Genomic DNA, 14,552 nt, shown 5'->3' with positions numbered 1-14,552 from the left:
ATTTGTTCAACTCTCTATCAGCGGCATGTTAAATTCACCCTGGCGTACTGTGCTGCCCTCCATATCCAACCAGTGGATGGTGACAGGCTCTCTTTCACCTCGCCTTCTGTGGCGGAGTAATATCCTCAGAGTCCCTAAAACAGCCATGGATTAAGGTTTCTCTTCTGCACCATCTTCCTCCTCCCCCCATGGGGAAATTCCGTTCCATTCCAGAATCAACCGAGTCTTCAAAAACCGCCTCATAAACGTGTGCGATTTAGTTGAACCAAAGACCGCTATGTTACTCGCTGACTTGTATCATCATGGCCTAAGTAATGTTTTTTCTTGTTTGTATATGCTCCCTCAGGAACTATTGTCTTCTGTCCTTTTGTAACTACTCTGTGGTCCTTGTTTTTTGTTACCCGCATTCCTTGTGATGAATCGCTTTGCTAGCCTATCCCCCCGTGTAAGCGCAGGTGGCTCCCATATTTCCTCCCCACTTTTTCTCCTCCTCCTCTATCCCTCCCATTAACCCCCCCTTTTTTTCCCTTTTTTTCCTCTCCCCTCCCTATTCCCCCCATATACTTTGATCATTACTACAGTAGTGGAGTATCCAGTGCGGGAGCTTTGCTGCATTGTTCAATGCAGAAAAACGTGAAGTTTTTCTGCATTGAACAATGCAGCAAAGCTCCCGCCCTACTGCTCCCTTCCTTATTGCATCACTCCCAATTTAGTTTTGTACCAGGTCGCTCAGTGACCCTCAATATCCACAAAGTACTGTTGGTCCTGGAATATGCTAAAACTCACCCTATGCTTGATCTGACACTTATATCCTTAGATGCGGAAAAAGCCTTTGTTTTGCCTGGCTCTTCATGGCCATGCAGAAGTTTGGTATTTCAGGCCCCATTTTGGACTTTATACGACAAGTGTACTCTTCGCACACATCTAGACTGGTCAACCCTGACTTTATGTCCACTGACATTCCCTTAACTAAGGGCATCAGACAAAGTTGCCCACTCTCCCCCCTTCTCTTTAACATTGTCATAGAACCTTTGTCCAGACAACTTAATTCTTCATCAGGGGTTATTAGAGTAACGATTGGTGAACACACTCTTCGCTCAGCTCTTTTTGCAGACTATATCTTATTGTTTTCCTCAGATCCACCCAATGATTTTATACTACTCCAGAATCTGTTTGCGACCTTCTGTAAATGTTCCGGCCTACAAATCAATTTTGATAAGAGTGAAGTGCTCCCTCTAAACTGCACTACCTCTTCTCGCTGACTCCCATCTTCCCCTTTTAGTATAGCTAAACACTCAATTACTTATTTGGGCATTCATATAGGCAGAGAACCATTGTCTCTTTACTACCCTAATTACCCTCCTCTGCTTAACAAGATTGTACAGGAATTGGAAGCTTGAACGACTCTTCCCCTTCCACTCTTTGGGAGATGTCATCTCTACAAAATGGTCTTATTTGCGAGATTGCTCTATCCCCTACAAACACTCCCTATCCTCTTAAAGCATTCGGATGTTTGAAAGATCCATAAGACCCTACAAGTCATCTTGTGGCAATGCAAGAAACCGTGCATTGCATTACAACAACTGAGTCTCCCAAAGAGTGAGGGAGAGGCAGGCCTGCTGAATATTAGATTTTACAATTTGTCCTGCCTGCTTCGTCAGAGTCTCGATTGGATTACTATGAAGTCCCGTTCACTCCAATTACTCCATAGAGGAAGCCCTGGTGTCTCTGCTACATCTTTCAGGCATTTTGCATTCTAATCGTAAAGCCTCACCTGGACCTCTCCGATCAAATCTTCTGATCAGAGACACTGTATTGGCCTAGAGGGAACTGTGAGGCTCCTTGGCTTACCACTACGAATATCCTCCTATTTGCCTATTCTTGGAAAACCTATGTTTCCTTCAGCTCGTGAGCATTTACCCAATGGTCTCATAAAGGACTTACTAATGTTATCTCCATCTTTGAGGATACCAAGCAATCCTTTCAACCCTTCTCAATCTTTGCTGCTCAATACTCCTTACCAGGCTCCCACATCTTTTACCATCATCATCTGGTGACATTTCTCCAGACATGCTATTCCCCAAAACAGGACCCCTTCCAACGCTCCTTTATAGAGAGTCTACTGTGTCAGGACCACTACTCCATCTCAGTTATCTACTCTCATCTAATTTATCACCAATCTGCAAAATACCACCTTACTCCATTTAAACCATGGACCCCCATACTGTCTACAGACGACACTCTGGATAAAATACTGTTGGGATACAGAAAAATTTTAACCTCTGAAACCACTAAGCAACTTATTCACTCCCTGGTTATCTCTCAACTTGACTATGTAACTCCCTCCTCATTGGCCTACCTAATCGCAGGCTATCCCCTCTTCAGTCTATCATAAATGCTGTTGCCAGACTCACCCATCTTACTAACCGTTCCATATCTGTCATCCCTCTCTGCCAATACCTCCACTGGCTTCCCATTGCTGAACAAATAAAATTCAAAACATTCACAATAACATATAAAGCCATTTATAACTCTGCCCCAAATTACATCACCAATCTTGTCTCCAAATATCACCAAAATCATCCTCTCTGATCCTCCCATGACCTCTTGCTGTCTAGCTCCCTTGTCTCCTCCTCCCATGCTCATCTCCAGGACTTCTCCAGAGCCTCCTCTATCCTCTGGAACTCTCTATCTCAATTTATCCGACTATCGCCTACTCTGCCCACTTTTAGGCGATCTCTGAAAACCTATCTCTTCTAGGAAGCCTATCCTGCCTTCAGCTAATAACTGAATGTTATATTTCTCCTATCAGTCCATCCCCCACAGTTATTAACTTTTGTACCACCAGCCCCTCCCTCTTAGATCCAAGAAGCAGAACCCTCCTGATCCACTTGTATTTAACTGTATTGTTGCTGTATTGTCTCCCATTATATTGTAAAGCACTGAGCAAACTGTTGGCACTATATAAATAAGGTATAATAATAATAATTAGTAAATCAATACCATTATTTTTTTTTGTAAACAAGAGCAATGGAAATGTATATTTGTCAAAGACACTACAGGAAAAGTACTTTATTCTTAGAGCTCCAGAAATAATGTTTGTAAAATAATACAGGTCTTATTGTGGGCAGGAAATACTTTCACCAGAATAGTGTAATGCAGATATGTTTATTTCTTCCCTTCAGTAATAATAACAGAACAGCTGAATTGTTTTTTATCTTTATACTTTGACAAAGCTAGATAAATAGTGGTGTAGTTTGCATTGTATTTCACTTTGTCCAAAACACTATAGGAAATTAATCTGATTTGTTCTTGTATGAATACATGCAATAAAATAAAATACTTTATTTGGTGCAGGAAATGCTACCACAAAAAAACAGTAATAAGCAAAAATAAGGTTTTTTTTCCCCCACACAACAAAAAAGGATAAGTGCATTCAAAAGTATTCAGTCCCACTACCTCCCCTTGTATAGATGAAGAATACTAATATGAATAATCGTAACTGCAAAAAATATATAACTTTTCATCTTATGTGGTAAAGTAAACCTGAGTTCTGTGCCCAAACAAGACAAGTGGAGGGCAAAGGATTAGTCACTAGTTCTCATGTGGATTTCCTGCAGTTTCTTTTTCCCTTCTCTCCTTTTGAACTTAAAGGCAGGGCTTTGATTCATTATGTCAAAGCTGCCCACTGATGACTGGTGATTTAATGAACGGTGCGGGGATACTCAAGAAGTAGCAGGAGATGTACAAAAATCCAAAAAATGAACAAAGCAAAAGCAGGCAGATCCTTCCCTCCACTTTTTCTCCAGCAAGGAGAGCAGTGAGCATCACAGTAGTTACTTCACCATATCTCACTCTTCTGATATACTGCTAGGAGGTTGAAAGCATAGAATGTGCATTATACAATTGTTTCAAGGAAATTTCAAGACAAAAAATATTTTTTCAGGTTCCTGTTTAGACACTATTAACATTCTAGATGTTTCAGATAACTTCTTAAAGCAGAAGTAAAGTCCGCACTGAAACTTTCTCTCATATAACAGCATACAAAGCATACCTATTGTTATTATAAACTTGTAGTAAAGCCGTTTATTGTTGAGATATTGCTATTGATAATGTTAATTGCACATGTACGGTTCATTACACATTCTTGGAACATTTGGACAATGCAAAGATGTAAAGGGCCCTATTCAAAGATGACATAGTCAACTATTTGGCATGGACTCTTAAACTTTTTCCGTTTGGTCCAAGCATGCATAGAATTTTCTAAGAGATCAGTAGAAGGCAGAAGAAGAGATAGAAGAACTAAACCTGGAGATGCAGACAAGATGGCTTCAGCATCTACAACAGCCAGTCATTTTCTGAACTAAGGGAATTGTTTTTTGTTTCACACAGCAGACTATACTTTTAGCATTGGGTTGCAAAACAAAAAAAAAAGATTTTTGATGAATAATTGTGTCATTGTATTTTTAACTTAGTATGGGCTGTGAAGAGGACATTTTCTATACATTGTTATACCCTACTCGAGTCTTTCCACCTGTGAAATATACTGTATGTTTGTATTTTGCCTAGCAAAATAAATTGTATACTTTGAATAACTTTGTGAACATGAAATTCTGTATTTTGTAAATAACATTCCCTAATAAGCATGTTTTTCCTTGCTGAAGACATTTCCCCCCCAAAAACATCTTGTTCATTATGAAGTGACAGAATGAAATTTACTGAGGGAAGAAATGACATTTGATTCACCCTGCTCTCACGTACTAAAGTGCAATATGAATTAGTCTGAAATAGATCTATCTTCAATTTCCTCCTTACAAAATGTAATACAGTTAAATGACAGAGATTAATTATTACATTAATGACTGTCACAAAATGAGAGTATAGCTGTACACTGAGTCCTCCTTGACACTTTTACTTAATTCACAGTGAATTATTCTGTGTGGAAAAATCTTTTCGAACAAGGGCATTTTAATAAGAAATATTTTGAAAAAGTAATTATCTCTTTCTGAATTGTAGGAGAAACACTCTTCTTGGTATGTCTTCTAAGGTTGTACATGGATGGCACTTCCAAAAACAGGAATGTCTTACGCACTAGCTGCAGTATGAACTTGGAAAGAGATCATCATTTGTAATAAGTCCTGACACTCAAGATATATCTAGTGCTCAATACTTTTTAATAAGCTTTCATACCTGTCCTTTACAGGAAATTATAAACACATGGGCTTTAATTAATACCACAGTACAAAGAGTAGTGCTGTATAGTAACCAACTGAAACCAAGCATAGACTATCTGTCAGCAGTTTAACACTACACATAATAGCCATTCTGGGTATAGTGAATCTTCAGAAATCAAAAAATCCTAACATTTCCTGAGTCAGATTGTTAAATGCTGATTCTGAATGGGTGTTCTAACTTACTGCACACAGCAGGCTCAAATCAAGTCACTAACACAAGAATAAGAATTTGTAATTTAGCCATGTGGCTGTAATTTTCAAATGTAATTGGACTTGGTTGAAAATAATCATCACTCATTTTGAAAATGTGGATCCTTTTCCTAGACAGTTAGCTCAGTAAAAAGAGACTTGTGTCTTTTTGCACCTTTAAAGTACACAAATTGTTCATAAACTGATCCTTTTCCATTAATATGATAGACTGATTTGCATTTTTAAAAAATTAGCAAAAATCAGCTGCTTTGCAGCTTTGCACATTGGAGTGACCAAAAAATATATAAAAAAGCCACACACACTGCCATATACACGTTCAGTTCTGAGATGTCTCCCCTTGTTCCAGGACCCCTCAGAAATTTGTTATCATAAAAGGCCCTCAAAAGACAGGATTATTTTAATCCTCCTACCTCCCTGTAACACAATCACATGCCTTATTGGGGGGGGGGCACTTCCATTTCCTTTTTCCTCACCTAAACAAGGATGACCTAGCCCTTTGTGCTCACAACATTTTGCAATAGCATGTTCCACAATCCAAAAGACTTCAAGACATTCTTCCAGCAGTTTGCCAGCTTCATGCATGTGCAGCAGCATTGTGTGCAGAAGAAGATGTACAGAATTGATAGATGGCTCCCAAATTCAAGGCAGTGTCATGGAGAAAAAAAAATCTGTAGGCCTTCAGTTGCAAGGAATACAGTACTGCACTTCATAGGCTAGTAAGTAAATGAGCATTTGTAGTTGCTGACTTTTATATTTGGATAGCCAGGTGAAGTTCATCTTTAAAGGAAGCCCAGTTCCACAAAGTTAATGTTTTCATAAAAATTGAGGGGTATGAAATATTTTGGCTATTTATTAAAAAAGCATTGTCCTTTTGAGCCCTTTCTTAGAACCATCCGGGAAAACTCTAACATAGCTGTAATCAGCTGTGGAAACCATACTCATAAAATATTGGTCTATGTAGATGATTTAGTTTTTTCCTTAGTAAACCTGTTACCACAGTACCTAACCTCCTTGCAGAATTTGATAAGTATGGTGAACTGTCAAACTTAAAAAAAAATCAGAGGCTTTCAATAGCACCATCCCAGATCGTGTACTAGGTAATCTTCAAGGAAAGTTTCCAGTTCAAATGGGTCACATCCCATATCAAATATTTATGCATTCTGTCAGGAAAGGGTTCACCACTGGTCGTGCTGTGGCTCACCCGCTCTGTGGTCTGCAGTACCAGCTCCTACCAGAGAGTGCCGTTCAGCAGCCAGGATCTCACCTCCTGCAATCAAGCTATCATCTGAGGCTGATTGCAGGAGGTGTATTTAAACAGCAACCAGGCCTGCGATCAGTGCCTTGGTGTTTTCCTTATGCCCCTGTTACCTGTTTCCTGCTAAACATGCTACCTGCTCTGTGTCCCGGCTTCCCCTGCTTCCCATGGTTGATCTCCCGTGTATGACCCCGGCTGGCCTGACTACTCTTGTTTCTGTTTGTGTTTGTATTGGGTGTAGGGTTTGTATTGAGTTGTTGTTGTTTGCACTGTGCGTTGTTACTGTGTCTCACAAATAAATGGTATTTTCATTACTCCTGAAGCCTGGTGTTCCCTATGTTAGTCCACATGTCTCTGGTCATAGCCAGTTTTCTGACATAACACCAAGGCCATTCCTGACCAGAAGTGGCTGCACAGGGAAGCCATCTTGGCTTGTTATTTGTAAAGGATGCATCCTGAGGAGGTTGTGTACTTGTCTCTGCTAGTCTTAGAAGACAGAGAATACGGCTATCAGATTCTGAAGGAGTGGGCCAGGGATCAGCTGCTAGAGTGCATGTGGGTTGCTCATTCTCTAGTAGATCAAGGCATGGTGTTTTCTGAGGTGCAGCCATTGATCCAGGTTTGTGCTGAATTGGCTCTGTCCAGTATCCTTGAAAGTAGGGATGACTTTTCTCCGCCATTTAGTGTGGATCAAGTAGAGTCACTGGTATGGTTGTTGGAGGATGATCCGGATTGTTTCTAGGAGCATTATTCAGCATGTTCACCACATGTGCTAGTGGATTGTATAAACGCAGTGCAGTCTTTGGTCAGACAGGCTATGTGTAAGCTGAGCTTTGTTCAACCAGTACTACAGACATGGTCAGATTTGTTACACCCAGCCTCAGTCAGCTTGCAACAATCCAGTCCTGCTTCTAATCATTCCTCTGTTCAAAGCTCTCTTCCTTCATTCCCCACAGCACCCCCAGTTACAGCCCAGAATACCCTGCTATCAACCACATGTCAGTACCCTGTTCCCACTCGCTGCACCTATCCTGCCTTTAACCCTGTAAAGTCCTCTGTGGCAACCGCTCCCTCCTCTGTTCCATCCTTCAGCTCCTCTCTGTCTTCAGCTGCTCCCTCCGTTTACAGCTCTGCATTCACTTGCAGTACTTCAGTAACTAAACCCAAGAAGAAGTGAAAATTCTTTCCAACTAGTACCATCCTGCCAGTATCCAAATCTGTCAACCTGCTGTCTGAGAACCCCTCTTCTGTTATCCCGCCTGATGTCCCGATGCCTGTTATCCAGCCTGATGCCCTGATGCCTGCTATCCAGCCTGATGCCCCGATGCCTGCTATCCAGCCTGATGCCCCAATGTCTGCTATCCAGCCTGATGACCCGATGCCTGTTATCCAGCCTGATGCCTTGATGCCTGCTATCCAGCCTGATGTGCCTCTGCTCGCTGCCCAGCCTGATGTGCCTCTGCTCGCTGCCCTGCCAGATGACCCGGTGCCCGCTGCGGAGCCAGATGACCCGGTGCCCGCTGCAGAACCAGATGACCCGGTGCCTGCTGCGGAGCCAGATGACCCAGTGCCCGCTGTTGGGCCAGATGACCCGGTGCCCGCTGTCGAGCCAGATGACCCAGTGCCCATGTCCTCCCTAGGATTCTATATCTCCTTCAGACACTTCTTACCACTATCCATGCAAACGTCTTCAAAACACTGCAATTCATACTCAACAGGTTTGTTTGGGCATCTAAACCAGCCAGGATTAACCATTCTATTACGCAGACCCAAAACTCCCAGTAGGATAGAGCTTCCTGCTATTAGACTTTATCATCTAGCTGTTCATCTCTCAAGAGCCCTAGATTGGTGTCACTATTCCAAACTCAAGCAATGGGTATCTATTGAGCAGGTTACTTCTCCCTTCCTACTCACTGCTCTTCTATGGATCCCAGCAGTCACATACCCAGAACCCAACTCAGGATCTTTCCACTTTACCACTTTCTATGCTCCCTCCCATAGGCCCGCTTATTTTTTTTGTCCACTTGCACCATTTGAGAGAGAATGTTGGGCATCGAGCCCCTTTCCTCACACCCTTTATACAGGAACAACTAGGACTTGATTCTTTGATATTTATCTTGTTTCCTGGATGAGCTATTGAGACTTGTATTTTTTTGCAAAATTCTAATTATTGAAAATAAAGAATGCATCAAAAACAAATGACTATTATCCGTTTTACTATAGTAAATGGCAGAGTAAATGCATTTTAGGCTACTTCTGGACACAGAAGTTAAAGAAGAATTTGACATCAACATTTTTTTTTACTCCTGTGGCATAGCCATTCTCGGCATACAGTTACAGTTATATAGAGAAATTCACAATGCAGCAGCAATACCTGCTAGCCATAACACTGCTAATAACAACTTATCTACTTCCTGCCTGGCTACTATTTTTTAAACAGGCAGGTGAGACAAGCTTTGACTGATGAGATAGTGGTAGATCCTCCCATTTGTGCGAGCAGTGGTGCAACCTGTGATCGCTGTGTCCCTTGAACTATCCTGATGTACTGACTACCTATCTTATTTCTTGAGGCCACAACATACCAGGACAGTACAATTATCTCCCAAATTAACCCTTTTTGGAAAGTAAACAGTCCAAGATATTTAGAAAAAAACATGGGGAGTTTTTTGAAGGTGTAGTGATTTGTCACAATTCTTTGAAAAGTGAAGAAATAGACATACATACAACAACATCCCAAAACACATTCTGCTATGCCTCGAAAGTATGGGAATATCACATGTGTGAGACTTTTTCACAGCCTAGCCATATAGAGAGCACAAAATCCAAGGAGCACATTCAGGCATTACATTCTAATTTTTTGACTACCTATCACATTTTGAAGGCCCTGAAGTGCCAAGACAGTGGCTAAAAGATTTTTCCAAGTGAAGCTTGATTTACATTGACTTTGTGCATCACTTGCCCTTTATATTTTAATCTTTCATAAGCAGCTTTTGTCTTGAATTTTATTGTAACTATTCTGTCTCCCTTTATTTTGTAAAGCTCTGTGTAAACTTTTGGCTATATAAGTATAATAATAATAATAGTAATAATAATGGCCCACTTACTTTGTTAATGATATGATAACATTTATTTAAAAAAAAACTCCAGAGCAAACTTTTTTGGTAATACAGATTTTTTATTTAATTATAGAAATCAGTCTCCAAGAAATGACATGCCAAACTCTGAAAAACCTAGAAAACATACATTAATATTTTCCTTTTTTAATATTCTAAAGGTATACATTTTTTCTATGCTTTAAATATAACACATTTGCACTCTGTAGTAGAGTATCATACAGTGATACAGGTCATCACCTCGGCCCTTGTCAAAAATATATTGTTAAAATATATCCTTGAAGCCATAAAATGGAAGTTCTGCTTTTCCTCCTTCTAGGCGATCTGAGTGGATATTCAACCTCCTCTCTCTCCGTTACCTCCTGAGACATGTCCCAGGTCCCAGGAGCCTACGGGTCTTTTGAAAAAGTGCAGTGTTGCTCACACATGTGCAGAAGGAAGCCTGTTGTGAAGGAAATCACAGCCAGCTTCCCACATCCAAGATTGTGTTACCAGAGAGACCTCACAGGTTTGTCCCAGGAATCTGCGAGTCCATTGAGAAAGAGCAGCACTACTCACACATGTGCAGTGGAAAGCCAGCTGTGAAGCTGCAGGGACTCACAGAGGGCTTCCCAAATACAAGATGGTGGTGCTAGGGACTCAAAGACTGGCAAAAACTGAGTAAGGTCAGCGCTGGATCTCTGGACTGGTAAGTGCATATTTAATAAAAGTCAGCAGCTACAGGCTGAATTTTAATTTTTTTTACTCTAGAGTGAATTTCCTCTTTAAGATTACATTTTTTATAAACATTCACTGAGCCTCAGTTTATTTTTAGCCCAGAGATTATTTTTTATAAATAACTCAAAAGGTGACACCAGCAGTCAAAACAAATATTCTAATTCCTAAATAATGATATCAGCAAAAATACCCACCAATGCAGCATGGATAAAAAAAATGAGTAAGCATTCTGCTTTCCTTACAGAAAAAAAACAGTTCTCTTTGAGACGTACTGTAATAACTTCCGTGGTTTGCATTTAGAGAGACATATATTTACAAACTAATCTTACATTATATAATGATATAAAGGTTTGAGTTTATAACTTATTTGCAACTTTAGGCATGGAAGTTTGGGGTTCATTTTCTTTGATTTTTATTTTAATCAGTTTATGTTATGGGAATATTTAGGAGTCCTTTCGTACCATAATGCTTGCATTATCACACGTGTTAGCTTTCATTGATATGCGTTTTTACAATGGTATGCATTGTGCTGTGCTGCATTTTTGTATGCATTTGCCATGCTCTGAAATGTATGTATGTTTTACATTTTCAAACTTTAATATGCTTTATTTGGAGTGTTCAATGGTTCCTTTGAGGTCACTTATTTTCTTAACCTTGCTCTCAGTGTTTGCAGCAAGGAATGGCTCTGGAGAATGCTTGTGAACTATGTCTCCCATACAGGCATTATCATGGTGCTGGCCATTGTAATTTTTTATAAGACTTGCTTGGAAGAGATGTTGTTTTGAGAGCATCCTCTGCTGACAGGGAAATGAAGGAACAATTCTGGGCCTTGTGCAGTGACTTTTGTTCTCACCCAAAATAGTTTTTTCACTATATGTCAACAGAAAGGTAATGTGATGTTTACAACACATGCATGTGTTTATGTGGCTGAAGGAGTTGAGGCAGATCTATGATTCTCCTCAGGGTGTTTCTCTTCAGAGTGCAATTTCCAAGGGGTGTGCAACTATTGGTACAGTGGAGATGGTATAGGATGTGAATAGGAGCATTAATGAGGAGCTTTCAAATATATGGCCCTGTTGGGAAGTACCTGACTTGTTAGAAAGTGCCAGAATATGTCATCTGCTGTGGAGTGGGTGAAATTGTGTCCTGCTGATGGGTGACTAAATATGTGGTCTGTTGTGAAGTAGGATACTTCTTGGATTTATGTTGGTACTGGTGGGTAGATGGTGTTGGTTGTGGCAGCATTGTCAACTTGCTCTTGGTGAAGCATCCTGCTGGTAACTAATTCACCATTCTATCTTCAGGCACCTTGATTTTCAGAAGCTGATGGGATATCAATTAATGGAAAAGAGACCCCCTCTCAGCCCTGTCCTTCTGCATGAAACAATTAGGGCTTCTAGTATTCATTCTTGAGGCTGGAGGGGCTGTATACTTAGGACCTGGGTGGTACATGGGGGTGCTCCTTTGCAACAGCCATACTTCTAAAGACTGCTGGAGGGACAGAGGACGATGCACCTGCCTTCTCCTCGGGCAAGTCTTGACTTGGTTCAGCCATCAAAAGAAAATGTGGACCAATTTCCTTCCTGGTGTGTTCCTTCTGTGCTATCTACTCCCTATCCTTCTTGGCTTTATCATTGGTTCTGTTGCAAAAAAAACATGTGGCACTATTTCCAGATAAGATAACCATCAATAACCACTAAGCTTTGTGCACTTACTTTTGCAGCTCCAACACATGGTGTATTAAGTTGAGCAGAATGAGTCAGTACACAGGCTGCCACCATCCTCTTGACAAAGTCTTTTTGATGATGAAATTAATCAGGGTGTGACATAATGGTAATCTGATGTGAGTTTGTGAGGCAGGGAGCCAGGGAGATACATTGAGAAGCAGGACAGCTGGCATGAGCTTTGTGAACAGTGGGAGGAGGGATCCCAAGGCAGCCTGTGTACTGACTTACATATTATGAGATCTGTATCAACTGCATGCTTGTGAGCATAGCTATTTGTTTTTTAACCTCCCTAGCGGCCTGATTATATCCATATTTCTGTGCTCAAAGCAGTACATTTTTTTGCATAGAAATATGTATTTTTTTTATTGTAGGCCTGTAATTTTTAGGAATAGCTCACTGAAATCTGTCCGAACAAGAGTCTAGTAAACATCCCAGGTATGTTAAAATTTGAAACACGAAATCATAAATTATAATTTAACAAATAATCATAAAAAATAATAATATAATAATAATAAAATACATTTAATTCAATAATATAATCAAACCAAAAACACTGAAATTTGAAATATAACGCCAAGTTCACACATCACTGAGCAAAGTCACAAAATCATTTTCAGTGTCTGATGACGAATTTCCCCACGAATCATCGCTCAATTCTGCAAGTAGTTCTAATTTACTATCACTGTTCTCTAGCTGGTCTAAAACCAATTTTGACCTAAAGGGACGCATTTTGGACGCCATGGGCGTTTCTCAGTTTCCAGGCAGAAAGAACAGTAAAAATGTAGGCAGGGCACAGGACAAAGCACTAGGGACAAAATGTATGTGAAATGGTTTGATACAGTAATGTTTTACTATGTTATTTTAGTGAACTTAGTGAATGTCACTTTTTGTCATTTTCAAATTTCCCGCCGTTCCGTCCCGACGTCGCAGGGGACTGAACCCAGAAGACAGATGCCAGCATCCGCCGGAGGACATTACAGGGGACACTTCAGGAGGGACATCGCAGGAGCGCAGGACAAGATAAGAGAAGAACAGATCCTGGAGCAGCGCCTCATGGTAAGCCCGAGTGTAGCTCAGGGTTACCGCTTGTGGTACTGAAACTTTACCCTGAGCTACACTCAGGAATACTTCCAGGAAGGCTACTAATCACTAGATTTTAGCAATATCTTGCGTTGTATGCCACTTTGTTTTTTTTCCAGGCTTATGATGCAAATGTCATGGAGAAAGAGGTGGAGAAGGATTCATATACCCCGACTGGATTACTGCAGTGAAAAGCTTTATCAGGTAATCTTTGTGAAAAGAGATGCATTTTAATCTGCTGAGTGTCTGTCTATCAGAGTTGTCAATTTTGGGAATTTGAGATTTACATTAAGATATTGAGGTATTGCATAAAGAAGCACCAGTTTTTCACCGGTGTTAGTCCATTTATGAAAGAGTGACTCACACTTTGGTTCATTAATTTTGCTCAGTGTGGACACCTATTTACAAATATATATATATATTTATCAAGCACCTAGGCATGAAGACTGCTTCTACAAACATCTGTGAAAGAATGGGTTGCTCTCAGGAGCTCAGTTTATTCAAGCGTAGTACTGTGATAGGTTGCTAACTGCAATAAGTCCAGCAGTGAAATGTCTTTGCTACTAAATATTCCACAGTCAACTGTTAGTGGTATTATAATAAAGTGGAAGCAACTGGGAACAACAGCAACTCAGCCTGAAATGACAGAGCGGGGTCAGCACATGCTGAAGTGCACAGTGCGCACAGTTGCCAACTGTCTTCAGAGTCAATAGCTAAAGACCTTCGTGTTGCCTTTAGATTAGCACAACAACAGTGGATAGAGAGCTTCATGGAATGGGTTTCCATGGCTGAGCAGCTACATCCAAGCCTTACATCACCAAGTGCAATGCAAAGCGTCGGATGCAGTGGTGTAAAACACGCTGCCACTGGACTTTAGAGTAGTGGAGACATGTTCTCTGGAGTGATGAATCATGCTTCTCTGTCTGGCAATCTGATGGACGTGTTTGGATTTGGTGGTTGCCTGAATTGACTGCATTGTGCCAAGTGTGAAATTTGGTGGAAGGGGAATTATAGTGTGGGGTGGTTTTTGAGGGGTTAGGCTTGGTCCCTTAGTTTCAGTGAAGGGAACTCTTAAAGCATCAGCATACCAAGACATTTGGACAATTTCATGCTCCCAACTTTTTGGGAACAGTTTGGGGATGGCCCCTTCCTGTTCCAATATGACTGAGCACCAGTGCAGAAAGCAAGGTCCATAAGACATAGATGAGTGAGTTTG

The sequence above is a fragment of the Staurois parvus genome, unplaced genomic scaffold, assembly GCF_062004578.1.
Source record: "Staurois parvus isolate SC_StPar_1 unplaced genomic scaffold, SC_StPar_1.0 ptg000287l, whole genome shotgun sequence".
In the NCBI taxonomy this organism is placed as follows: domain Eukaryota; kingdom Metazoa; phylum Chordata; class Amphibia; order Anura; family Ranidae; genus Staurois; species Staurois parvus.
Note: the sequence above shows the minus strand (reverse complement) of the source record.